Below are 26,052 nucleotides of genomic sequence, written 5' to 3'. Positions count from 1 at the left end.
TCATCTCATCCTCTGCTGTCCTCTTCTGTTTGCCTTCTATCTTTTCCAGCATCAGGGTCTTCTCCAAAGAGTCAGCTCTTCCCATCAGGTGGCCAAAGTTTTGAAGCTTCAGCTTCAGCATCAGTCCTTCCAATGAATATTCATGGTTTTCCTTTAGGATTTACTTATTTGATCTCCTTGCTATCCAAGGAACTCTCAAGAGTCTTCTCCAGCACCACAGTTTAAAAGCATCGATTCTTTGGTGCTCAGCCTTCTTTATAGTCCAACTCTCAAATCCATACATGACTTCTGGAAAAACCATAGCTTTGACTATATGGACCTTTGTCGACAAAGTGATGTCTCTGCTTGTAACGTGCTGTCTAGGTTTGTCATAGCTTTATTTCCAAGGAGCAAACTTCTTTTAATTTCATGGCTACAAGTCACTGTCTGCAGTGATTGTGAAGCCCAAGGAGATAAAATATCTCACTGTTTCCACTTTTTTTTTTTTAATACAACATTATGTTTCCTATCAATGGTCTTTGAAGATAGTGTTACATGCTCCAGAAAGCACTGGGTTTAGAATTATCAGAGACAGATTCCTTTCAGGTTCTGTCACTTTCTAGTTATATGACCAAGAATAAAGGTCATGTAACTTCTCTGAGCCTCAAATTCCTAATTTTCAAAATAGGAATAATCATGCTAACCTCACAGGGATATTGGATATAATCTACAAGATAATATATAGAAAAAGGAAAGCATTTCCTGTTCTAAAACCTCTGATTCTGTGGCTCTTAACTCCTTAATTCTTGTTGATTTAACACAAAATTCAGTTATGTGAAGCTGTAATTCCTTTAGAAAGAAATTTATAGACTAAGTACTTCTCTCTGACAACTCCTTCCTGGACTAGAAGACCAGGGAGTAGTGAGAGTCATTCTGATGTTGCACAGAACAGAAGTCACAAGGAGAAGGCCATTGTTAAGGTACATGTGACTCAGCTCAGGGTTATCAGAAACCCCCATGTATTTCTTTCCAAGGTGAAGGTCATTAATGGACTCTGCACTGGTAAATCTGACAAATCACTTTGTGTTTATTTCAGCTTAAGTCCCTCTATCTGAAGCAGTCATGTGGTGTTATAAATATCTCACCAAATGGCAGGGCAAAGTTGGGTGGAGATAGGTCACAGTGCCCGAATGGACATGCCCAGCAACTTTTTTGCAATTCTAAATGACACTCTGACCTTGACAGGATTTACATTTGGCTGATACACTTCAAAGTATGGAAGGCAGAGCCAGGTGTACAGTAGTTGAAAAATAATATAGGCACGAATGCTAGTATAGGTCCATAGGGCAGGAATAATCCAGATTGGGCATAGGAAAAAGAAAACATAGCTGAAAGTAACAAGTATCTTTAACCAATGACTAAATGTCTCCATATCATTCTTGTTCAAGGATATTACAGTATCGTCACCATAATTTTGGCAAGCTTATTAAATCTGGTGAAGTATAGACACTACAAAAATATTTTGTAAAAACCCAATATGTGGGCATCAGGAGAACAAGGATTTGAAACCATTTTCTTGTACTTGATTTTATTACCAGTTTTCATGCAAAACCATGGGGGAATGAGATGATCCTGCTTTTGTTTTTGGCAAAAAATCACTTAATCTTGAAAGTCTTGGGAGAAGACTTGGCGAGGAGCAAATGCAACTGCACAGAGGATGGCGGAGAAAGGAGCGATGAATGTGCTTCAGTCTCTTTCATATATTTTTCTTGCTTTTATTGGAGGAGGATTATTTTTCCATTCTTTGTGTGACTTCCCCCATGAACTTCCATTTTTTTCATAGGCTTTCTGGAAGGCTTGCTCCTTTCTTTGACCTAACTCTTCTTTCGAGTCTACTTAACTGCTCTTCATAATACCTGCCCCACAAGCACCTGATGCAGGATTCAGGATCTGAATTTGTTTTTATTTTGCATGTACATCCATGTCATCTCTGTGGAAGCCCTCAGTAAAAATGGGGTCAGGAAAAATGTGAATTCTAATTCCAGCCCTTCCACTCACTAGTTGTGAATTAGTTTTTCAAGTTCCACTGTAGAATGTTATGAAGTCATCATCCTCTTACACAATTAAAAACTTGCCACTAATTTTTTTATAGAGCTAACTTTTCCATTTGCTTGCAGTACAGAAAAGAGTAATACATTAGAATGTGTAGCACCATCAAAAGAAAAAAAAAAAAAAATGTGAGCAGACTGAAGAGATGATGCAACCAAGAAATGACTACAAAAGGGAGGACTTGGAAGGTCTGAGATCAGCCAGCTGCCCTGTGCTCCACCACCTGAAGACTGCTCACTTTCTGGGAAGCAATAGAACAAAGAGGGAGAGGTCAAATTTTTCTTACTTACCCAAGAACTTATTGTAACATCAGGGAAGAAAGGATTTATGAGAATAGGTTGGTGGTCCTTTAGCTTGTTCTACATGAATATGCATTCTTCGGCAGACCTTCCTGTTCAGAGATGATGCTATAGACCATAATGCAGCCTCTGGAGTGGTATTACAAGGCCCACAAAGGACCCCTTTTCTATTTCTTTTTACCAATGGAGAGATGTAGGTTTGCCTCTTTAGCTCAAGACTGACTCTTCTCTGTGCCTTTACTGTTCATCCTCACCACACCAAAAGCCAGAGAGGCTATCTAACAAATTTGTTAATAGAGATTAACTCCTATCTGGCCCCAACCTGGAACCTCAGGCTTTCACTTAGCCCTTCTTCCTGTCCACCAAAATTTCCCAATCCTCTTTCTCATAATAGCCTTCTTCTCTGCATTCCCACTGCCATGACCCTAGCTCAACTTATTCTTGGGTTTTTCTTAAACTAACAGAAATATTTTCTAACCAGTCTCTGGGCTTCAAGTCATATGCCCCTTGAATCCATTTTCAGTATTTTCATCCCAGGTGTGAGTTGAAAAGGCAGTACTCATCATATATCACTGTACTGAAATCCAATTCCTTAGCACAGGATATAACACTCTTCATGACCTGGCTCCTGTTACCCTCTCCAGGTTCATGTCCAACTTCTCTGGTGACACTCTACCTTCCAACTCTGCCCATCCACCTGCCATTCCTGAAGCACACTAGCTCTCTCATACTATCGTGCTTGTTCTACATTTCTCTGTCCAAAACATCCTTCCTCCTGTCATCTTCCTTCCAATCTCCTCTCTTTTTAAAACCTACTGGAGATTTCCCTAATTCTATTAGGCAGCCATCCAACCACTCACCTTTGTGTGTTCCTAGCATCTTCTCTTTCTATCATAGTAACCATAGTGCTAGATTATAAACTATTTAATCACCTCTCCCCAAGGCTGAAGATTGTGAATCATTTATATGAACACACATACATATACATAAGGGATACATCTAATGCTCACTAAGTGGTTGCCAACCTAATGAATAAATATATTCATCTCTGTCTCTTAGATCTGCCCTTCCTGTTCTTCCTGCTAATAATGTAGTTGCTGATTTCCCAGAGGTCAGAAGACAGCCACAAAACAATCAAGTGTACTGCTAATGCCACTTGGGAAGTTAAGGGAATAGAAAATCCTACCAGTCTCAGACAAGACTCCTGGTCTGCGGGAAGGAGAGTGCAACAATCCAATGACTATATTTGCAGGAAGAAACTGAAAATGTGATCTCTGGCAGATTTCTGTGATAGAATGCCTTGTCATCCAGCTATGAAGAACTAGAGGTGTGCATACCAGGAACACACTAACATGGCAACTTGACCAAGCAACACATGCACAGATTCACACTCAGAATGAGCTGACAACCCGCCATTACCTGCCAAGAGCTGCTGCTGCTAAGTCGCTTCAGTCGTGTCCGACTCTGTGCGACCCCATAGACGGCAGCCCACCAGGCTCCCCCATCCCTGGGATTCTCCAGGCAAGAGCACTGGAGTGGGTTGCCATTTCCTTCTCCAATGCATGAAAGTGAAAAGTGAAAGTGAAGTCACTCAGTCGTGTCTGACTCTTAGTGACCTCATGGACTGCAGCCCACCAGGCTCCTCCATCCATGGGATTTTCCAGGCAAGAGTACTGGGGTGGGATGCCATTGCCTTCTCTGCTGCCAAGAGCTAGTATGATTTAAACTCCTTGGAGATTTGTAGAGTCCAAAGCCAGAGCATCTTCTTTAGTTCTTCTTTAATATTGAAACTGCTGTTTCATGCCAGTCTGATTCTGAAGGGCTGTGGTTACATGTGCACAGAAAGACCTCAGGATATCATAGAAGGATTCAATCCAGGGACATGGGTATGGAGGGGGTGGGGAGGTGGGGGGGGGGTCAGTTAGTCTCACTTAGGAATAAACCCGCTAATGCATCTGTGTAGTATAAATACTAGACAAGGAATTATTAGGTAATGATTACATTTAAAATAAATAAGCAGTAAAACACTTCCTTACTGGTTACTCTCAGGCAAAATTTTATGTCCTCCTCATAGAATGTCACAATATCTCAAAGTCTCAATTAAATGAAATAAGCACTTGCTTTGACAGATCATCATATGTCTGTTCAGAAGTTCATTAAAACCAGGAGTGTGTACAAAATCCAACAATACTCAAGGTTAAAAAATGTGGTTTTTGTCATTTTTTTACCAGTGGCTCAGTCAAATATATCTAACAAAATCCTTTTGGAGATGATATTAGTGAACAAGCCAACTTTGGACATTATTTATAGACAAGGAGACATTTAAAAAGCAGCCATTGTTGAATCATTGTTGAATCTCTGTTTATAAAGTGGAAATCCTGCTTACACATGCAACAGTTAACCTTATGGGTGACACATGGGGCATCTCTTGAACCCAAGTCTGTGCTACTTGTTAATTGCTGATTGAAAAAGTACCAGCCTTAGGACTTCCCTGGTGGCTCAGTGGTAAAGAATGGGCCTGCTAATGCAAGACACATGGTCCAAGAAGATCCCTTGTACTGTGGGACAACTAAGCCTGTGCTCCACAACTACTGCGACTGTGCTTGAGAGCCTGGGAACGACAGCTCCTGAAGCCTGAACACTCTAGAGCCTGCACCCTGCAACAAGAAAAGCCGCCACAGTGAGAAGTCTGAGCACCGCAGCTAGACAGTAGCCCCTGCTCACCGCAACTAGAGAAAAGCCCACACAGCAACGAAGACCCAGGAGACCCATAAATAAATAAATTTTACAAAATAAGAGAAAACCATCTGTTTTAGTTGAGGGGATGGATAAATTAGGAGCTTGGGATTAACATGTACACAACACTATATATAAAATAGATAACCAACAAGGATCTACTATATAGCACAGGGAACACTAACCAATATTCTGTAATAACTTATATGGGAAAATAACCTGAAAAAGAATGAATACATATACTTGTAGAACTGAATCACTATGCTGTACCCCTGGAACTGACACATTATAAATCAACTATATTTAAAAAAAAAAAAGATTTGCTTCTAAAACTTTGACAATAACTTAAGTTTAGATCAATTGAAATACCTATAGAGCTAGTTGAAAACACAATTTCAAAAGCATGATCACTCTTTGGAACTGGAATCTACTTCTTAACACAAATTACAGAGCTATTATATGGAAAAACTGATGTTTTAAAGGCAAGAACATATCCTATAACTGAACTGCTTTTCTATAATTTAAACAATAAATCAACTAAGGAGTTTACTTCCTATAAAAAAAAGTAAAAACAATTATCTGCTTTATGAAAATTACATTTTTCACTTGCTTCGTGGTCAGCTCTAGTCTAATATCTTCTTCAAAGTCTACTCTGCGTCCTCCACTTCATATTCATTCTCTTTCCTTCTCTATTTATAGGTTTCACTGTGTATCCCTCTTGAATTTGCATGTAATTTACACAAAGTCAAGATAGTAAAAAAATACATCTGACAAAATTTACAACATGCTAACCAAGCACATAGCAACTTCTCCAGAAATTCTCTCTGAGCCTTGTGGTTCTTTTGTGACAACTTAATATTGACAAACCTCATGGGCCTCAAGGTGTACATCCCAGTCCATCAGCACCAGAATCAGCATCTCCTGGGAAATTGTTAGACATGGAAATTCATGGCCCTACCCAGGCCTACTGAATCAGAAACTCTTGGGGTGGGACCGGTAATCTGTGTTTTATTAAGCCTTCTGTGTGATTTTGACTTTTATCTCAAACTGGAGAATTATGGTCCTATGACTACAAATCAGCATCTATTTGGACAATTTGATTAGCTTATGAGAAAAAGGAAAGATTGAGGTTCTTATGATGGATTTGAAGAAGTTAAAAAACAAAAAACTTCCAATTATCTTGGCAAAGAACTACTTCTTGCAGAAAGTAGGCACAGTAAGATTACTGATATGAAAAAATTTAAAAAAACACATACAAAACAGAGAAATGCTTGTCTAATGGAGCAACACAGATGATATTTCTAATTATCAGGAGAACTGCTTAGCACTGAGCGTCAGGGCAACCACAGCCTCCTGAATTAATTCAGGTTCTGGGCTGAATGAATGAACGTGCAAAGCTTATTCCCATGGAAACCAAGTACTATACAGATTGATAGAGTTAGAGAACATATAACTGAGCTAAGGCAATTGCCAATTTTAAAAGATTAGCATTGAAAATTTGATATCACAAATTTATTTTCCAAATATCAAACATGGCTCATCTATATTTGAGGATAAAGGATGATAAAATTTGACTTAAGAGAAAAGAAAAGCCCTACTACAACACAGCCTAGCATCTTTAAGCTCTGCCCAGAATGAGGCAGAAAGTCTGTTTTCTTAATACTGCCCTCATTACAAGGAGATTGTTCTGAACATTGGTATTAAATGGGTTGCCATGGCCTCCTGCCTGGACTCCAGCATGCCAAGTTTCAGTCACGAGTGAGCTATGAATGGGCTGAATAAGATGCTCACAGATAGGGTTTCCTAGCCCACGCCCCTGCCGTAGAGCATCCCACGAGGAAGATCACCGGGAAGTAACAAAGCACTAAGAGTGATCCAGCCTCTGTCCACTCTTTCTGGCATTCCTTCCCTGGTCCTCACTAATGACCTTATCACATAGGACACATCTGCTGTATAATGAAGTCTGCTTTTAATAACAGTAGATCTGCTATCTGCCATTCCTGAGCATGGAAAACCAGGGAGAAATTGCTTTAGACCTCTGAAAGATTTGTTTGTTCCTTGGGCAATTTTGGCATTTTCAAATTTTATATATGACTGTGACCAACTGGGAAGAAAGCAAACAAGTTCAAATCACGGCTAACTCTGCTCTGACACAGGCCTTTGTATCCAGTAAAAACTAGAGACCCGTAGGGGATTCTGTCTCTGCATCCTCAGACAGACACAAAGAACCTCAGGTAACACAAACCAGGATGTTCAAAATGAGCAAATGCAACCCGCACAGCTGGGCTTATATTCAATATCTATTCAAATATCTAAGACCCCAGATTTAAAACTCTCTACTTTTCTGATCTTGTAGCTTCTCATAGGGACAAAGTCTTTGAAATTTCATTCCAGGTTTCAGCGATTGAGGTTTTTGTCAAGGAAAAAAAAAAAGCCCATAAGCAAATATGCTGCTAATTGGAGGTTGTGTTTGTAAATGCTCAGCATCTGAGAGCTGTGCCTCACATTTTCAAGGGCTAGAGGTAGTTTTCTGAGTTTCATATTTTGGAAGGTAAGGTAAGAGTTTATTGTTGATAAGCAAATCTGCTGAACAAGGCCCTGAGTAGAGGGTTCAGATGAATTCATGGATTCCTTTCAGGATATTTACATTGACATGCAATTAGGCAGAATGTGTGTGAGGGAACAAATGGAAAGGATAGAGGGAAGAAATGGAAGGGATGGAGGGAAGAGTTGGCAAAATAAAAGGAAAAGAAAAGGCAGCAAAAACACTTGTAAGAGAAGATGAAAGTGATTTTGGCTGTGCTGACCTGAAGGTCTAGAAGGAGATGAGAGAGCTTGTCCTCTTCAAGAGGTGATCAACTCAGATCCCCAAGCTTGACATGATTATCTCACAAGCTTGGATAGTTCATTATTTCAGCTTCCACACATACAGTTGTTTTATTGCTCCAAGAATAACCCAGGCCTATCTGAAATGTAGCAGTCATGCCCAGGTCTGTGACCTCTTGATTCAAGGAACTTGCTGGCTGACATTTTATTTGAGTTCTAATACAGGTTGGCAAGTCAACATTGCTCTCTTTGTGTGGGGAGAAGGTAGCCTTTTAAAACTAACTGGGAAGTCATTGGTAACATTACAGTTACTAAATTGGAATGGCCAGGTGTCCATGGCTTTATCTTTTTGCTTGCAACTTTTGCAGATTTGATCAAAGTCATAAGGACTTCTACTGAAGAATTACAAGCTATTTTTGATTTGTAACCCAGTATCAAATTGGTAAAAATGAACCAGTCTTTAAACAGAGAAGTTTTATATTATCTGGACATGAGATAAATATTTAACTCCAAAAGCTTATTTGCAAGTTAAACTACTATCCCAAGAGGGTGGAACACATCTATCTTTCTGTCTCAATCATCTCTGGGTCCTAAAAACACATGAACTAAGTGGAAGAACCACATTTTCAAGGGTCATAGGCTATAACCCATGCCAGGCAGACACCTTGTCACGTCATCAAAAACCAACCAGGAATGTTTTTTATAAATGCACATGAAAATATTTACTGATAAATACAATATTTACTGAAAATATTTACGGATAAAAACCCCCACAATTTGATGCCAAGGAAAAGTGACACAAAGTCCAGGTGTTCTTATTTTTTGGATTTCTGATTTTTCAGAGGTAAAAAGTGGATCCCAATTTGTTTGTGACCCAAAGGTATTTTTCAAATAGTTTATCTGATTGGTCACAAGGATTTAGAAGAGCAAACACTGTAAACATTCATGAGTTTTGAGTTGACTACCTGGATATGTAAGATTATTCCATCTGAAATCTACGGAGTCTATATCAACTTACAGAAAAACATGGAATTTTGTGAAAGGGACTCATTGCTTTTTGGAACATGGATGCCTGTTTCTGCATTCATTCATTCAATAGATATTATATCTTCCCTGTGCTGAGGATAATAACTTGATGCCTCACACTCACCTGACTGACAAAGTTCTCAAGTTCAGAACTGGTACCAAGTGGGAGTTATCAGTCAGAGGCCAACCTCTGTTTCCTGGGGCTTTTCTGGCTTTGGGTCCTTATCCTAGACCCTCAGAGCCATTTTGCAGTATTTCTTCATCACAATATCATTCATTCATTCAACTGGCATCTAATGGGCTGGGTGCTCTTTCATTCTCAAAGGATATAAAGGCAAAAGCAGTCCCTATCCTAACAGTCTTAGTCCAGACCCTTCTGCAGGCTTGTCCATGAGACTTTGAGCTAGTGGAGCTTGTTTTCTTATTTACCCCACTGCAATTTTATTTATACTTTCTTCAAATGCTTCCGTCTCTTCATTTCTCCTCTCCTTTTCCTCTTCCAAGCAAGAGTTTCTTCAAAAAGGAGGAGGAGGAGGAGGAAGAAGAGGAGGAGAGGGATGTGGATGTTTTGGCAAAGTGATGCCAATCATAACTTATTTATTCATCTTTCAAACAGAGTGAAAAAATTCTATTCACTGTTAATTCAACTATAAATTTGAAATGCCTTAACTGTCAGTCTTTCAAAAAAATATTCAGTCACATTGACAATCAACTCCAAAGCCTCCAAATCAGTGAGGCCTGACCATTTACTCAACCTCTCTGAAGTCCACAAAAGTGTGACTTGTGACAAGACTTTTCTGTATAATTTACAACTTAAGCATGCTTATCAGGTCAAAGACATTGCCCCACTGACATGTGTTTTTCTGAAGTATAACTTTAGAAAGCAGAAGAGAGACAATTCTAGTGGGAAATATGCAAACCAGACATAGGAATAATGTCTCTCAAATATAATACCAATTGGCTATATCTCATTGAAGCAACAGTGTACTGGGCAAAATAGAATCCTTAAATTCACTGTAAATCACACAAGATGGCTTTAGACAAAGTGAGAAATTAAAACATAAAGATGGGATTGTAAACTGACTTTTTTTTTTTTTTTTTTTAAAGGCTATCTTGGGACTTCCCTGGTGGTCTAGCGGCTAAAAGACTCAGCACTGCCAATGCAGGGGGCCCAGGTTCAATCCCTGGTCAGGGAACCAGATCCCACACGCCATAACTAAGAGCTTGCATGCCACAACTAGAAAAGTTCCCTCATGCCACAACTAAGGATCACACACGCAGGATCAAAGATCCAAGATCCCCTGTGCCACAGCTAAGACTCAGCACAGCCAAATAAATAATGATAACATACAGAAATATTTTAAAAATTAATAAAAATAAACAAATAAGGTTATCTTTATGCGTTTGAAAGGAATCTAAGCAAATAACTTTCAGATAGTACAAATTATCTCCTATTGAATTTTCCTCAGAACCTTACAAGTGAGTTTCTTATGATAGTGATATATTTGTGACACATATTTCTTTCCCTTTAGTCTCTCTGTCCTCTCCCTGCAATTCCATCATTAGACATTCCTCCCTTTATCACATATTTAAATGTAACCCAGAGGAAAGGCCTGCTACAGCTTCTCAGTGACCAAAACTCCATCTCCAGAGCTGTACTGGGAACACTGTGGTAGCTGGAATCTGGTTTTCCCCATCTTTGGCATTCCTCACGATATGTTAGGCACTTAATATCATAGAATTGTTGAGGTCCAAGGAATCTGACAGGTCACTGGGCCCTGTCCTCTGATCACAAAGACAAAAAGGTGAAGTTAAACTCAAAAGAAAAAGGAAAATTGTCTACAGTGACTCAGCTCATTAGAGACAAAGCTGGGTCCAGCAGTGTGGCATCTGCAGGCACTTGGCAACTCACTGTGAAACTGAGCAGGACCCTGTGGGGTTCCTGGGCATGGAAGCCTTTCTGAGTTCCTCACTTCTTGCACTTTCCTTTGTTCCAAAGGGCAGGTTCAAATATTTGCTGATGAGGGAAGAGAGAGGATGCAGAAACAAGGAAGAAGCAGCCAAAAAACAATAGTGCTCTTAGGACAGAAGCCTGGTTCCAACTCAAGGGATGTACATAACAGTGTCTTTGAGTTCTAAACCCCCAACAAATGGAAGATGTTAATTATCTGATGAAGCATTCTTCATTCTAGATAGAGGGTCACAGTTTGATAACCTCAGAACCACAGAAGCTTGTCAGGAGACCACAGGAGGCTGGATTTAAGGAGTGCAGGCCCTTCACACACCCTGATCCTTATCAGCAACCCCACCCTTGAACCATCGCTATAAAACTCCTCACCAACACCCCCCAAGCTGGGATACACAACTTGTGAGGGCACAAACCCCGTGTGTCCCCCTTTGCCTGGCAAAGCAATAAAGCTTTGCTTTTCTACTTCACCCAAAACTCTCCTCTGAGATTCAACTCAGCACTGATGCACAGAGGGCAAGTTTTGGCAGCAACCTCCCAAGCCTTTACTTGAGCCCTCTGTGGGCTAGGCCAGGAAAGGACTACAAGTGCCTTTTCATATAGAAGTTAGCCAGACTCAAAACCCAGTTGCTACAATGAATCTACCTGCCTACCTGTAAACATAGAAGTTAGTTCTTAACCTTTGTGAATTGATCTAATGAACTTAATAAGTGAGATACAAAACTCATATCCTTAGAATGTTGCACCCATAAAGAAGTACTAGAACTTAGAGCCCACAGATGTGTTTTTAACTTTACTAATTTAAAAAAATTGCATTTATAGGCTGTGAAGAGAGAGCTCAAGCTCTTTAATTATATACTCAGAATTAAAGTTGTGTTTATTCATTTAGTCAATTTATTATTTAGGTGTGTATACAAAGACTGTAGACATAGAAATCTTGATTAATTCTGATGTTCAGATCTAACTGGTTACTATTAACATTGGCTAAGTTATTAACTTTCCTAAAGGATCAATTTGTACGTTGTCATGCATGATAGTGAATCTCAGTCAAGTGTGAACCCTTATTCCATTCAATTTTCCATGAATTCTCTCAGATAATTAGTTTTAAGAAATATCACATCGTGGCACCTTATCCATTTCTAGTCCTCTTGGGACTGTCTGAACCATGGGACCAGGATATGAATCACAGAGCTCAAAGGGGCAAGAGTATTAACTTCCAACACTTGACACGCAGCCCTTGCTTCATGAGCATGGAGGTTCCCTAGATTTCTGAGTTCCCATCCCCTCATGTACTTGTGGTAACTGCGATGTCTACTACTTTGGTGTCTGGCTCTAGCCTTGGGTTTCCCCAACATCTCAGAACTCCATGCATGGTTCTGTCTGGTCTATTTGCACATTTTCTTTATCTGGCTGATGTGTGTCTTCTCCCAAATGTACTAACTTTATCTCATTTTGGAGATGGGCAAAAATGTATAATGCTCGAGCTGTGTCATTTCAGGGGCCTTTGCTTCCCTTCACACATGCAGACATTATGAACCAAGGTCCTTACCTACCCTGGGATATCACATAAATGCTGGCTCATATCTGAGAAGTGAGGGAGCAGAGAAGAAACTGGATCCAATTATTGGATATCTGTTGTGTCTGTGTGTGCGTATGTGTGTCATTGTTGCATCTGTGTGTGTGTGTGTGTGTGTGTGTGTGTGTGTGATGTGATCATTTTTCTAGTCTCTCATTTTCCTTCAGCCCAAAAGTCACTAGCTTATCTCTAGAGAGTTATTCCAGCCTCAGGACTGACTTAGTTCTCTGCCTTCTTTCCCCTGCCTGTCACCTATCCACTTCCACTTTCGACATTCATAAAGGACCAATGCAGAGAAAGACAACGCTTTTGAATGCAGCTCTTCACAGCACATGTTACAAGCTTCTGTGACTCCCATCTGTGCAGCTTCCCAAGAAGGCCCTCATCACAGCTCTGAAGGATGCATGGCAGAAATCCAGAGAAAAAGAAATAGTAAATTTTTAAGAGAGCTACATTTTTTAAAAGATTTTAATAGGAGGAGAGTGCCTTGCACAGAAGGTAGTCAATGAACATGTGGTAAATGGAAGACTAAATGGTAAGCCTACAAAATGTGTCTGGGAAAAGCTGAAGCTCTTTCAGGAGGTGGGGCCTTGGATGGAGGCGGCCCCTTTTCCTTGCTCCAGTAAGGGCAGGTATCCACCATGATCTTTCTTAGATCACATCAAGTTGTGTGAACTGCTTCCTGGGCATCTGAGAGTGGCCAGATGCACCTTCCACTCTCAGGGACAAGTTGTCATTTTTTTATTTAATTAAGAAATAAGGGGAAAGAATCCAAAATAGAATATATATGTGTGTGTGTGTTAGTTGCTCAGTTGTGTTTGACTCTTTGCAACTCCATGGACTATAGCCTGCCAGGCTCCTCTGTCCATGGGCTTCTCCAACCAAGAGAATTTTAGTTTATTTGTTTAGCTAGTCAATTTATTATTTAGCTATGTATACAAAGGCTGTAGACATAGAAATCTTCATTTGGAATGGGTAGCCATTTCCTTCTCCAGGAGATCTTCTCAACCCAGTGTTGTGTTAGTTTCAGTACAGCGATTCACTGATAATAAGTGTGTGTGTGTGTGTGTGTATGTGTGTATAACTGAATCACTGTGCTATACACCTGAAACTAACACAAATTGTAAATCAAGTATACTTCAATTAAAATTTTAAAAATAAAAGAACGTGTGTGGCTCACTGTACTCAACAGAATAGAGCTTTATGTAGTGGCTGTAGGGACACATAAAAAGAACAAAACCAATGCCATTGCAATGACACTTTGTTTTTATTTCATTAGTGCAACCGTTATCCTTCATTTTCTTTTGCTCAGCCATTCATGGACCATCTTGGAAAGCGGCCCTCCACCAGGTACTGGGGGGTCTCACCGTACACAGTCAAAACCCTTATTCCTTATCCTAATTCCATATTGTTACTGTTCTCATTTGTTACTGGGGCATAATTTTTATTTTATTTTGTTTACTGGGGTATAATTTTTAACTCTCTCAATTTTTTTTTCCCCTCTCATGTCACTTGATTCTAATATAAGTCCTGAAGAAAACAGAGGCTCAGAAAACGTTAAAGGGCACACAGCCAGGCAGCAGCAGAGCTGGGTCTTCTTTTGTGACGCTGAGAGTTACACGTCATTTCTACCAGCCTGTCCCCTTTTCCTTTCTAAAGGAGCCCTGCAGCAATGTGCTTATCAACAGGGACAGTCGATCCTCTCTGGGCAAAAGGACTTTAAATACCAAATGTGTGACTTGCAAAGCTATACTTTCACTAATAACCACTATAAACACTTTTCCAATTTCCCACTGGGAAGATGGTAACCACATAGGGAAAAGGAAAAAGGATTAACTATCTTTCTGGTCCTATTCTACTAAGACTCATCCTGGTTAATTCCTCACTTAAAACCAGGGTTTTTTTGTTGTTGTTGTTGTTTTTGCTGTGTCTTCCAGATAATCTCCAATTATCAAATAAATAAAAAAGAAATATAGATTTGATCATTAAGTGTTTCAAATATTTAGTGCAGGGTATAGAAAAACCAAGCAATGACTTTTGGTTGAGCTTGGTTCTGGTTCTGAAACAAATGCCACCACTTACTAATTTGGGTGATCTGGGGAAAGTGATTGAACCTTTCTGAGCCTCAGTTTCCACATCTCTAAAATGGAAACCATGATACGTGCTTCACAGACTGTTGAGAAAACTTACTGGAATATAAGCTCCATTAGAGAAGGCCAGTATCTGGCTTGTTTAACCACATAATTCATTAAATAATCAAGCACAATAAATATTTGTTAAAGGATTGATTAAAATATGTAACCTGGATCAGTAATAGTATCCCCAATGAGTCATAATCTACTTCTAAGCTAATATCTTCCATTTTGATGTTTTCTTTCATTTATTCAGAGGATTGGGCTCCATGGGATCTGTACAAATAAATGTTTATTGGAGATAACTGGCAAGGAGGGAAGAACTTTTATATAAAAAAGTTCTTTAAAAAGTGTTTTATAGAAAAAACTACCAGGAAAGTCTTCCAGAGACATGCAAGAGGGTTGTGAAGATGTCTGAGCTGCTTGGATTAACTGTAGGTTGCCACCCATTCTTCGTGACAGACAGCACTGCCCATGAGCCCCACCAGAGCTGTCAAGAGTGAGGAAAGGAGGGGCGTTCCTGATGGTCCAGTGGTTAAGACTCTGCACTTCCAACAAAGGGGATGCAGTTTCAATCCCTGGTTGAGGAACTAGGATCCCACATGCTGTGTGGTGAAGCCAAAAAATTTAAAAAACAAACAAACAAAAAGAATGAAAGAAAATGACTCTGCCCAGGAAGAGCCAAGCCTAAGAGTCCTGGTGGTGATCTTCCCCTTATTGTCCTGAGTGAAAATTACCTCCAAGCTTCTGAGAAATCTGTATGCAGGTCAAGAAGCCACAGTTAGAACTGAACATGGGACAACAGACGGGGTCCAAATTGGGAAAGGGGTACGTCAAGGCTGTATATTGTAACCGTGCTTATTTAACTTATATGCAGAGTACATCATGAGAAATGCTGGGCTGTATGAAGCACAAGCTGAAATCAAGATTGCCGGGAGAAATATCAATAACCTCAGATATGCAGATGACACCACCCTTATGGCAGAAAGTGAAGAAGAACTAAAGAGCCTCTTGATGAAAGTGAAAGAGGAAAGTGAAAAAGTTGGCTCAATATTCACTCAAACTCAATATTCACAAAACTAAGATCATGGCATCTGGTCCCATCACTTCATGGCAAATAGATGGGGAACAATGGAAACAGTCACAGACTTTATTTTTGGGGGGGTTCTAAAATCAATGCAGATAGTGTCTGCAACCATGAAATTAAAAGACGTTTGCTCCTCGGAAGGAAAGCTATGACCAACCTAGCGAGCATATTAAAAAGTAGAGACATTACTTTGCAACAAAGGTCTGTCTAGTCAAAGCTACGGTTTTTCCAGTAGTCATGTGTGGATGTGAGAGTTGGACTATAAAGAAAGCTGAGTGCCAAAGAATTGATGTTTTTGAACTGTGGTGTTGAAGAAGACTCTTGAGAGTCCCTTGGACAGCAAGGAGATCCAACTAGTCCATCCTAAAGGAAATTAGTCCTGAATATTCATTGGAAGGACTGATGCTGAAGCTGAAACTCCAATACTTAGGCCACCTGATGCAAAGAACTGACTCACTAGAAAAGACCCTGATGCTGGGCAAGATTGAAGGCACGAGGAGAAATGGACGTCAGAGGATAAGATGGTTGAATGGTATCACTGACTCAATAGACATGAGTTTGAGTAAGCTCTGGGAGTTGGTGGTGGACAGGAAAGACTGGCATGCTGCATTCCATGGGGTCACAAAGAGTTGGACACGACTGAGCAATTGAACTGAACTGCGAGTCACAGGCTCTTAGCCCCTTAAGGGCTCCTGGGGAAAGAGCTCTGACCCCAAATACCATGTATGATCTGTTTTCCATCATAGGAAAATTAAAAAAAAAGTCTGATTTTGGGTGTTTAGCTCCATGGGAAATTATCACCACAAATTGCATTTTGGAAATTCAATTCAATTTAAAATGCATTAAAGTCTATTTCAAGAAACCTTCTGGGGAGTCCTTTGTTATATGACGAATCTCTGTGGAAAGAGTAAAAAAGCACCCTCCTCCAGGCATCTTTTGTGCAAACCTCAGTTCAGTTCAATAGCTCAGTCGTGTCCTACTCTTTGCGACCCCATGAATCGCAGCACGCCAGGCCTCCCTGTCCATCACCAGCTCCCAGAGTTCACTCAAACTCATGTCCATCGAGTCGGTGATGTCATCCAGCCATCTCATCCTCTGTCGTCCCCTTCTCCTCCTGCCCACAATCCTTCCCAGTATCAGGGTCTTTTCCAATGAGTCAACTCTTCACATGAGGTGGCCTAAGTATTGGAGTTTCAGCTTCAGCATCAGTCCTTCCAATGAACACGGAGGACTGATCTCCTTTAGGATGGACTGGTTGGATCTCCTTGCAGTCCAAGGGACTTTCAAGAGTCTTCTCCAACACCACAGTTCAAAAGCATCAATTCTTCGGTGCTCAGCCTTCTTCACAGTCCAACTCTCACATCCATACATGACCACTGGAAAAACCATAGCCTTGACTAGATAGACCTTTGTTAGCAAAGTAATGTCTCTGCTTTTTAATATGCTATCTAGGTTGGTCATAACTTTCCTTCCAAGGAGTAAGCGTCTTTTAATTTTATGTCTGCAATCACCTTCTGCAGTGATTTTGGAGCCCCAAAATATAAAGTCTGATGCTGTTTCCCCATCTATTTGCCATGAAATGATGGGATCAGATGCCATGGTCTTCGTTTTCTGAATGTTGAGCTTTAAGCCAACTTTTTCACTCTCTTCTTTCACTTTCATCAAGAGGCTTTTTAGTTCCTCTTCACTTTCTACCATAAGGGTGGTGTCATCTGCATAGCTGAGGTTATTGATATTTCTCCCAGCAGTCTTGATTCCAGCTTGTGCTTCTTCCAGTCCAGCGTTTCTCATGATGCACTCTGTATATAAGTTAAATAAGCAGGGTGACAACATACAGCCTTGACGTACTCCTTTTCCTATTTGGAACCAGTCTGTTGTTCCATGTCCAGTTCTAACTGTTGCTTCCTGACCTGCATATAGGTTTCTCAAGAGGCAGGTCAGGTGGTCTGGTATTCCCATCTCTTTCAGAATTTTCCATAGTTTATTGTGATCCACACAGTAGAGTCATTTAAGTAGAACTTTCTTAAACCACGGTGTGAGCACAGCCTCACTTGCAAAGTGGTGAAGTTCCTGGAATTTCACAGCAGCTTGTTCCATCCTTCTGCCTGCCCAAAATCCTGGTAGGACCTCTCATCACAAAACAGAGGAAGGTTTCTAAACATGAAGGAGGCTACACCGATATCAGATGTAAAGGCCTTCAAACCAACAGGAAAACTGCTTTGAGAAGAACCACTGTCAAATGGCTATTGAAGCTACAGCTGAGAACCCTCCAGAAGACGATATCATGTAAGTACAGCAGCCAATCACCATGAGAAAGGGAAGCCAGAAAGCCCCCAGTCAAACCCAGAGAGGCAAGCTCCTCTCAACTCTAAAATGCATTCAAGATACACATGGACAGTGTAGGCATTACAAACAGCATGAGCTTTTTGGTAAGACTGACCTTGGAGTTTATTAGTCGAGTGATCTTGGAGCACTCAACTCATTTAATTTCTGAGCCTCAGTTTCTTCATCTGTTCAATGGGGATATTACAGTCCCTCCCTGTAGAATTGTTATGAAAATTAAATGAATCGAACATAAATAAAATATTTAAGTTCAGCACTCAGGATACTGCAAATGCTCTGTATCAGATGGGAATTAAAAATCATAAAGAATAATTTAAGGTCATCTGATTTTTCCATAACACCATCATCATCATTTCACACAATGTGATGACACATTGAGGGGCATGTGTAACTGGTCCCCCTCTTTCCATCTCAGAATTCACATCCTATATGTTGGAGCTACTCCATCCTGAACCAATAGCTGGATCTTGTCCTCTTTTCCTCCAACAGAACACACTAGTTTTGTGCTTCATTCTCTCAAAATCCTTTCCCAGCCAAATGACAACTGGACAAGCTGATTCCCTTTCAGGTGACATAATATGAGTCACTTGAGCACTTACAAATGAATTTTAAGTCTAAAATTACAGTACCACTCAGCACTCACATTTAAGGTAGCAAAGTACCCAAGCAAAGGATTAGGCCCTAATTAGAAGCAGGTTGTAAATATTATATGAGGACCCTAGTGTTTCTGCTCGGTTTAAGTTACACTTAAACATGACTTCCAATCATGCGCTTTATCTCTTGGCAGGCATACATAGGTGCCCAATAAATGTTACCTTTGGTGATAATAAAACAAAAAGCCTAACTTTCAAAAGTGAAATATCCAAAAGACCATTGTCTGCATTCTTGGCAGTGGCTAGGGAGCCTGTTTTCCCAAGTCAGCAGCCTCTGAGGAGGCTGGCCAGGGGCCAATTCCCAGGGCTGGTGCATTCCTGGGGCCTGGCAAGAGGCCACCAGGCCCCTGTTTCCTTTCTCGTTCTCTTTATGTAGTGGAAAATCTTTCCCACTCCGACCCCTCCAAGTCTTCCCCTGACCACCCCGCCCCATTGCAGTAAAGAGAGGGAGTCACATGGGAAATGGTCCCCAGACACTTCCCCAAATCTCATCTCCCACTGCTCTGAGCTGGCACAGCTCAAAGCAAGTGACGGCATCAGGCAGACAAAAGAGAGCTCTGGTGCCCAGTCCTCCTGCCTGATTTTATCAGGGGCACAAGGCCTGGGGCCCAAGACCCAGTGGGCCCCTGTGCACAGGGGGTCATTGTACAGTTGCTTGGAAAACTATGGGCACTTCTGGAAGCCTTTCGAATACAATTGCCTGTTATAAATAGACATTGGCTGGCCTTCAAGGGTGACAGCAGTAGGCCAAAAGTTCCAGAAAAAATAAAACGCTCCATATAAGAAGGTCTGGAGTCAGCTCATTAATAGGCGAATACCAACCGAGCCACTGGACGAAGAAGAAAGGAATCCAAGGTTTGGCCGGGCACAACCTGGAGTTAACACCTGGGTGAGCATTTCTGGCTAATATTAATAACATCACAGAGATGCCATTCAGCTTTTAAACATCATATAGGAATATATGCAAACCACACATTAATAAAACATCTTTTCTGAATGCCCCCTTCCATCTGCAGACAAAGAAAACTGCCATCTGGAGGCCCCACGGCGGCCAGCTCCACAGATTTTCAGTACAGAGGAGCCCACTCACCAAGCACCAGGCTATGTGCTCTGCTTGAATCCTTTCTGTTCATTCTCTCGACATCCCTTCGAGGAGGAGATTAGCACCTCTTCTTATAGATGAGAGCACGGAGTCTCAGAGGAGGTAAAGAGCATGGCCAACCTCACACAGGTAGGCAGAACTGGGCAGGCTGAGATTCAAATCCAGTTCAGGCTGATTCTCCAGCCAGCCCATGCTCTTTCCACCACATGACGTGACATTGGTTTCTGTTGTAGCCTTTGAAAGGAGTATTCTGTCCATAGGAGGCTCTGAGTATGTATTTCTTCCTAAAGCTGCCACTGCTACGTATATTTTTGATCCACTGAAGTTTAGCAGGTAGGAGCTGCAGCAGGGCCATGACAGCAAGATGTTTCATTTACAAAGCATCCTACAGTCTCCAGAACAACCTCTTATTCTTTTTTTGTTCAATGCCAATGGTGACTTTATTATGCACATAAATTATGTGGAGTCACAGACTGTCTGTCTTCATCACTAATTTTTTTTTTAATTGAAGTACAGTTGATTTAAACATTATGTTAGTTTCAAGTATACAGCAGACTGATTCAGTTTTATACACATATGTATATAATACATGTAAATATATAGTATGTTTCAACTTATTTTCCATTATAGGTTATTATAAGATACTGAGTATAGTTCCCTGTTCTATACAATAGGTCCTTGCTGTTTATCTCTTTTATATATAGAAGATAGACGTGTGTATATGTTAATCCAAAACTACTAATTTATTCCTCCCTCCAGCTCATTCCCCTTTGGCTAGGCTCTTTTCTAAGTCTGTGAGTCAATTTCTGTTTTGTAAATAAGTTCATTAGTATCACTTTTTTAGATTCAACTTACAAGTGAGATCACACGATACCCATCTTTCCCTGTATGACTTCACTTAGTATAATAACTTCTTGTTTTTTATTTAATTTTGCCTTCATGGCATCCCCACTACTGAGAACACAGAGATTCAGAGAGTTTCAAAGACTTGCTGAAGCCCACACATCTACTAAATGGTGCACTTCAAGTTTAAATCTACAGACATCGAGTTCTAATATAGTGATTAATCCACTAGATCATACTCTTTGAACCCCAGCCACTGCACAACACATACACAGCCCTGCACTGGGCATCTTTATGAGGACCCTGGAAGAGAAGACCATGCCTCTGGTCATGTGGAACTTATCTTCTGAAGATGTGACATCATATTGCTCAAGTCAAATTAAGTTGGTGAATCTAACAGGCAAGAACCCATTTCTAGTATATAAATAATAAACTAGTCAGACTTAGGATAGTATTATCTTCTCATCCCAGAAATGTCAGAAGAGAGGGACTGAGGTAGGGCGTATATTTTCATGGGACACATGCACTGAATACGCCCTGTGTGCTCCTACACACCCCCTCTCCATCCTTCTCTGCACTGCCCCCATCCCCAGATGCTCTGAGGGCCCCTTTCTCTCTGGCTTTCAATTGGGTTTGACAAATGGGAGGTGCCAGCAGAAGCCTGGAGAGTGAGAGGGGACCCCAGTGAGAGGTTTCAAATCCTGATCACCTCCCTGCTGGTGGTCTGCATCCTTCCATCTAAGATGACATCTCCCACAAAGTGGCTCCCTGCCTACAGCCACGTGGTTTTCGGGTTACCTCCTCCCCCTGCCAGTCCTTTCAGGCCTAGTGTCACAGTGGCGCCCCATTCTTTCCAACCTTGGGCACTGTACTACGGTCATATAAGTTTCCCTGAATTCCATCACCTCTTAGTAAAGAGGTTCTTTACTAAACCCTCCTCTGGGCCAGTGTGCCATCTGTTTCTTTTGAGAACCTCAATGGATGCAACAAATAAGAAAACAAGATTGTTGATGAACCATCTTTGAGGCAAAACTATGGACCCTTATTTAGGTCCTCCTTAAAGCTCAACATTCAGAAAACGAAGATCATGGCATCTGGTCCTATCACTTCATGGGAAATAGCTGGGAAAACAGTGGAAACAGTGTCAGACTATTTTTTTGGGCTCCAAAATCACTGCAGATGGTGACTGCAGCCATGAAATTAAAAGACGCTTACTCCTTGGAAGAAAAGTTATGACCAACCTAGATAGCATATTGAAAAGCAGAGACATTACTTTGCCAACAAAGGTCCGTCTAGTCAAGGCTATGGGTTTTCCAGTGGTCATGTATAGATGTGAGAGTTGGACTGTGAAGAAAGCTGAACACTGAAGAACTGATGCTTTTGAACTGTGGTGTTGGAGAAGACTCTTGAGAGTCCCTTGGACTGCAAGGAGGTCCAACCAGTCCATTCTGAAGGAGATCAGCCCTGGGATTTCTTTGGAAGGAATGATGCTAAAGCTGAAACTCCAGTACTTTGGCCACCTCATGCGAAGAGTTGACTCATTGGAAAAGACTCTGATGCTGGGAGGGATTGGGGGCAGGAGGAGAAGGGGACGACAGAGGATGAGATGGCTGGATGGCATCACTGACTCGATGGACGTGAATTTGATGAACTCTGGGAGTTGGTGATGGACAGGGAGGCCTGGCGTGCTGCGATTCATGGGGTCACAAAGAGTAGGACACAACTGAACTACTGAATTGAACTGAGGTTTGCACAAAAGATGCCTGGAGGGGGGTGCTTTTTTCCTCTTTCCACAGAGATTCATCATATAACAAAGGACTCCCTAGGTTTCTTGAAATACACTTTAATGCATTTTAAATTGAATTGAATTTCCAAAATGCAATTTGTGGTGGTAATTTCCCAAAGAGTCGGACACAACTGAGTGACTGAAGTGAACTGAACTGAAGAGGATGGCAAATGCTAACCATGTGACACCTGACGCTCTTGTCACCTCACTTCCTCCTTACTGCACCTTGTGAAACAGGAATGAAGTCAGGTATTCTGCAGAGCTCCAAACTTGGCCCAGGAGATCACCAAATAGCTCCCCCTACCACCATCTAGCTAGGATTCCAACCAGGGAGGAAGGAATGACAGACAGCACCCGCTACATCCCAGTCGTATCTAGTGGGTGCCCTCAAGAATGTCAGCTCAGGTTGTACCCACCGACACCAACTCCTGTCAGCCTTCAAGGCCTCACAGTTCTAGGGGTGGCAGGCCTCTGACCACAGCTCCACCTCACAAAAAGGCTAACAGCCGCTGAGCCTGCTTCTCTGCTGGCCCTGACAGATGGATCCCAGAATTCACTAGACCAAATGATTTTATTTCCCTCAACACATGCATGAGAGCAGTCAATGGATTAATTGTATTAGGAAACCTACCAAGCTGAAGACAATGGCTTCAAACTAAGAACCGAAAAGGTGCTGAAAGACAGAAGGCAAGCAAACCTCAGAGGCATCTTTGGAAATGGACAATTATGATCCATTAAGCCTAGTTAGGGACTGAAATTTATGAGGAGGAAACATCTGGAGCTGCCTGGAATGCAAAGGAACCAGAAGGAACCACTGTTTGGGCTTGTAGAGAGCAGCCCAGACAAATGGGATTCTGTGTTAGGCGAAAACTGCAAAATTAGTACATGAAAGGGACAAGAGTCGAGGCAGTGCATCTGGTGTTAAGTGAAGCATTTTAATACGATGGCTCCTGGAATTGCTTTTGAAATATTAATTGAAATTGGGATGAATATGAGGGCTGTCACATGAATAGAAAACTGGCAAGAGGATCATAAATACTGGCTAAGCTGAGCCAAGTCAACAGAACACGGCAAGGCAACAGAAAGTAATAAAAACACTGTTGAATTCATAGCATGAACCCTGTGGATATTTAATAAATATTAATTGATAATAATGACCTAGAGTACAGGGTGGTAAATTACTGTGAGACAGTTAGGCTGCTGAAATGCAGCTAATATATACACAGTGGGTACACACTGATAAATGAATGAGAAGAAAGGAAAATAAAAGTGATTTATCTGTGAGGTGCATTTTGCCTGGCACCAGGATGTATGGGTAAGAAAATATTAATAAAAGGGTGGGGAGGGGTGGCTACAGGGGACAGGAGGAAAGTTAAGATGATAATTCAGGATCACAATAGAGCTTTCTTAGTGTCTCAGCAATTCCACAAGTATAAACCAGGCACCTCGGAGTCCTGGTCTGTTCTTTTAAGACACTGTGGCTTTCTCAATCAATTTCTGCTTCCGGGAACTCAGAGACACCATAGATTAATGTGGACCAATTTTCTAGAGGGGGATATGAAAGCTTTCCTTCTTGAAAGGCCCCCATCCCTGATCAATATAGCCAGAGAGCAACCTCTCCTTTCTAAATCCCAGCCTGCTTGCTTGCACCATTGCCTACCTGCTGGTATTACTACGATTCCTGTACATGTGATTAGATTTCTTAAGCTTTGTAAAGCAGAAATCATGCCGTGCATTTCTTAGCATTCACCTTACAGTGCTTTAGACCTGCTAGATGCTCAGTGTCTGTGCTGATTCATTAGAAACTCTAGAAAGGAAAGCAAGCACCTATCAGAGAGGAGACCCCAGCTACCTTTTGGGTTTGAGGACCTGCTTTTAAGGCGATCAATGAAAACTCTACCCCTTGTTAGGGACAAAGTACTAGAGAGAGTCTGCTGCAGGAATGATCTTAGGCTGCCAGAGAATGATGCAGAAAACTCAGTTGCCATGGAAACTTGTGTGACCTGATGATTCCCACTGTTGAAAGATGGAGAGACACCAGGAGAATGACAAGCAGATCTCTGAGTCTTAAAACAACACAGAACACGCCAAGCAAACGTCTCTGCCCATTTGTACTTATTTCTTGTGTAGAGGTAGTTTCATTTCATCATCTATTCATCACACAGTGTTTTCAAAGAGCTTTCAAAACGTTCCCAGCTCCTGGTTTGATTTGGTGATCTGTGAGACACTATGTATGCACAGCAGGCAGATAGCACTCACGGCAGCAGCTGAGCACAGGTGATGGAAGCAGGTGCTGTTGAGACCTGCTCTGTGACCTGGGGAAGGGAAGCCATCTGTGTGCAGGTGCTACAGGCTGGACTTTCTAGGCTAACAGCAGGTAGAGCCACCTAACCATTCTTGAGTCAGATGCCCTTGAGAATTGGATTATTCCTGTGGACCCACCCCTCATAAAAATACACTTAAGCATATACACATAAAATCTAATATATTTCAGAAAATTTAAACCTCTGGAATCTTGTCATAAATGTACCCTATCAAGCACCTTGGGACTCAGGGTCCAGATATGGTAAAATTTCTGATATATAATAATAAAAACTTTAGCCACACATTAGACTCATCCCTGGGCAAAACAGAAGAAGCAGAATATCATCGACCATCCCAATCAGCATTCAGAGTTTCCCAAGTAGTTGCGTCTCCCCCATACCCAGTGTTTCCCGCTGGTTGGTACATGCCATAAACAGCTACTCACTGGTACATTCACTCACTCACTCATTTCATGGAAAGTTTTCTATGCATCAGACTCTAGGGATGCAAATATGAGTATGAAAAGGCTCATGTCCTCAAGGGGCATTCAGTTCAGTCAGGGCTGACTGTGCTCCCCTGGGGACATTCAGCCATGTCTGGAGGCCGTTTTGGTCATCGCAACTGAAGAAAGAGTGCTATTGACATCCAGTAGGCAGAAGCCAGCGATGCTGCTAAACATTCTACAATGCACAGGACAGCCCTCACAAGAAAGAAATACAGGGTCCAAAACGTCAGGAGTGCCTCGGCTGAGGTTCTTCAGTAGACAAGCTTGTGCTCAAGCGGTAGGTGTGGAGATAAAGATCAGAAGGGACTATTGCAGCACCTTAGGAAGGACATTTTAATAAGAACTATTTATTTACATCTGCCTGTTTTCAATAATGAGATGGAGAAAAGAAGAGAGAGAAAAGTCATTGAAGGGGAGCCATCACCATAATAAAGGTAGACCCTCCTATGGGCGACATCGGAGGAAGGGGCACCGATTGCAAGGAGTGGGCAAACGCATGACATATTTTGGGAATCTCCTCATGGGAAACGATGCTGGCTCCATATTCATCTCCAGCAGGCAGCGGCCCAGTCAAAAGGAGGTCCAGCCATTTGGTAGGCATCGCTCAAGTCATACACCCTGCTTCTTACTGGGGGACACCTGTATTTTTGATGAACCCCATCATTCACCACTTTCTCCCAACTCTACTCCTGTCTAGTAAATAATTTCACCTTGTACATGTACACAGCACAATCATTCCTCATATGGCTGAAAACATTAACTTACAGATACATTATATAT

At 41.4% G+C, this 26,052-nt stretch overlaps 1 protein-coding gene and 1 non-coding gene across 8 annotated transcripts in view; one reads left to right on the top strand and one right to left on the bottom strand.

Moving 5' to 3' along the window:
• The window catches only part of NCKAP5 (NCK associated protein 5), a 1,209,945-nt gene that overhangs the window by 991,318 nt on the left and 192,575 nt on the right, over positions 1-26,052 (bottom strand). The gene's annotated exons all lie outside the window — the stretch shown is intronic.
• Positions 10,097-10,171, top strand: TRNAG-GCC. The gene has a single exon. It is a non-coding gene; the product is annotated as a tRNA-Gly (tRNA).

The sequence above is a fragment of the Bubalus bubalis genome, chromosome 2, assembly GCF_019923935.1.
Source record: "Bubalus bubalis isolate 160015118507 breed Murrah chromosome 2, NDDB_SH_1, whole genome shotgun sequence".
NCBI classification, from domain to species: Eukaryota; Metazoa; Chordata; class Mammalia; order Artiodactyla; family Bovidae; genus Bubalus; species Bubalus bubalis.
This window is presented reverse-complemented; position numbering and strand designations above follow the sequence as displayed.